The 2685-nt window shown below is 43.2% G+C and overlaps 1 pseudogene; it reads left to right on the top strand.

Annotated features, from left to right (window-relative positions):
- Positions 1 to 444: 444 nt before the first annotated feature.
- On the top strand, positions 445 to 2237 carry LOC110106267 (annotated as a pseudogene).
- The last annotated feature ends 448 nt before the right edge of the window (positions 2238 to 2685 follow it).

The following is a 2685-nucleotide window of genomic DNA, read 5'->3' as shown; positions in this document are numbered from 1 at the left end:
ACAAAAGGCCAAATCATTATAATCACAAATTTATACCGGTGGAACAATTTCAATTGAATTAGACTCCATGATTTTCTCCTTCCTAAATTTCAGCGGATAGAGTTCTATCTTCTCCATGTTATTATACCATATGTTTTGAATTTTCATACAATTCTAAAATGTTATAATCATCTTCATCATCATAGATATGTTAGCACACAACAAACATCATTAAATATTCCATTTTTATCATTTCTGTTTAATTGTGAAAATCAAAATTCATATAAGAAACTATTACTAATCCATATAAGAAGTATTAGTATCATTATTAATAGTATATTTCTTAACCTTACATTTGCATCAGGTGGCTTTGGAAGCTACATCTTGGGCATGTCCAAACAAGTTTCTGCCGATTTTATCGAAGCAAACGATGACTTGAACACCAAAGATCCCCACTTGGGCTGGTTTATTCTCCGTTGTTCCTCTTCGTAAGGTATGTATCATTTGAAACTCTGAAACTTCTTTTCATCGCAAAAATTTCTGAAACAAATGAATATAGCATTTCTACATCCTTCCTGTTATGAACATTCTTCCATGTTTGATTGATTGTCAGATAATGATTCTTGTTCACAAGCTCACTTACCCAAGTTGAACAGCCACAGCGCACCTGATCAACAGCTTCCACACACCTCAGGGAGCCCAGCTCGCCAGTAAACAGGTCTCTGTTCTTTTCAAATCTCTGGCCAGTAGCTTCATCTGGTCTTTCTTTCAGTGGTTCTACAGCGGTGGCAGCGACTGCGGCTTCAACAGTTTTCCTACATTTGGCCTCCAAGCCTACAAGAACAGGTGCACAGCTCACCAAACAAAAGCCTCAATCTTTCTTTCCTTTTAGGATCAAACAAAATTGAATTTTTTTTATCTGGCTACTCCACAGATTCTACTTTGACTTCTCCGCCACCTACGTGGGCGTCGGAATGCTATGCCCGTACCTGATCAACAGCTCCTCCTCCTAGGCTCCATCATCTCATGGGGGATCCTGTCGCCTTACATCTCCACCTAGAAAGGCCAATGGTACGACTCCAATCTCGAAGAAAACAGCCTGCTTGGCCTCAACGGCTACAAAGTTTTCATCTCCATCGCCATGATCCTTGGCGACGGCCTCTTCCAATTCATCTTCCTCCTGTTCCGCTGCTCCAACGACATCTACACGAAACTCCACAACCCTCCCAAGTCCCAAGCAACAAATCCCCCCCTTCTCTGACCAACCGCTTTACGAATCCACCGCCATGACCTTCGACGACTGCCGCCGCACCAACGTCTTCCTCAAAGACGAAATCCCAAGCTTCATTCTTTCCGGCGGCTACATTCTCCTCGCCATCTCTTCAATCTTCACCGTCCCCAACATATTCCCCCAACTGAAACCTCACCACATCTTCTTCGCTTATCTCATCGCCCCTCTCCTCGCCTTCTGCAACGCATGGGTGCGGCTTAACGGACTGGTCCCTCGCCTCCAGCTACGGAAAAATGGCAATTTTCATCTTCGGTCTATCGGTAGGAAAAGAATACGGTGGAGTTCTCGCCGGCCTCGCCGCCTGCGGAATCATGATGAGCGTCGTCTCCACAGCTTCAGATCTCATGAAGGATTTCAAAACAGGGTATCTAACTCTAGCATCTCCACGATCCATGTTCATCAGTCAAGCAATATGCACGGCGATGGGCTGCGTTATAGCTCCAACGGTCTTCTGGTTATTCTACAAGGCTTTTCCTTTAGGCGTCGAGAATTCAGAGTACCCAGCTCCTTACGCCAAAGTATATCGTGGAATAGCTTTACTTTGAGTAAATGGGATATCTTCTCTTCCAAAGAACTGTCTTAGCTTCTGCTTCGGATTCTTTCTCTTTGCGATGGTCATCAATGGCGTGAGGGAAATGGCGAGATATAAGAAGTGGTGGTTCTGTGAATATGTGCCGAACGCGATGGGAATGGCGGTGCCGTTCTATTTGGGGTCTTATTTTACGATTGATATGTGCGTGGGAGTGTCATATTGCTTGTTTGGGAGAGAAAGGATAAGCGGCATGCGGATGCGTTTGCGGCGGCGGCGGTGGCCGCGGGGATGATATGTGGAGACGGGATGTGGTCGTTGCCGGCGTCGCTGTTGGCGATTGCGAGGATTAATCCGCCGATGTTTATGAGTTTTTTGTCCAGGAGCGATAATTTTAAGCTGGAGGCTTTGATTACTCGTCAAGGGCTTCCGAACTGATTTTTTTTTTTTTTTAATTTTGGTAACCAGAATGAGTGTTTTTTTTTTTTTTGGGGATTTTTACATACATATCATTTTATTTGTTACATATTACATATTTAACACCTAATTCTTAAATATTACACTCCTACCACCTATTCTCTATTTTTATAACAAAATTACCACTCCGTTAACAGCAACCTCACTCCGTTTTTTTTTTTCCCTTCCCGCTTGTGATTTTCGCGGGAGAACAGAGATTTCAGCTCTTCCAACTTTGCTGCTCGCAAACTTTATTCCCGCCTCTGCTCTTCACGGAGAATCGGTGTGCTTTTCCCTGTGTGCTTTTCTCGCCATCTTAATCTTTTTCTGCATTCTTATTCCCTCATGTGCTTTTCACATAAAACTTTTATGATTTTATTGAAGGGATTCCTTTATTGAAATAACCGTAGCAATGGTTTTATGGGTTTAT

Source organism: Dendrobium catenatum, unplaced genomic scaffold (genome assembly GCF_001605985.2).
Source record: "Dendrobium catenatum unplaced genomic scaffold, ASM160598v2 fragScaff_scaffold_313, whole genome shotgun sequence".
NCBI lineage: Eukaryota > Viridiplantae > Streptophyta > Magnoliopsida > Asparagales > Orchidaceae > Dendrobium > Dendrobium catenatum.
This window is presented reverse-complemented; position numbering and strand designations above follow the sequence as displayed.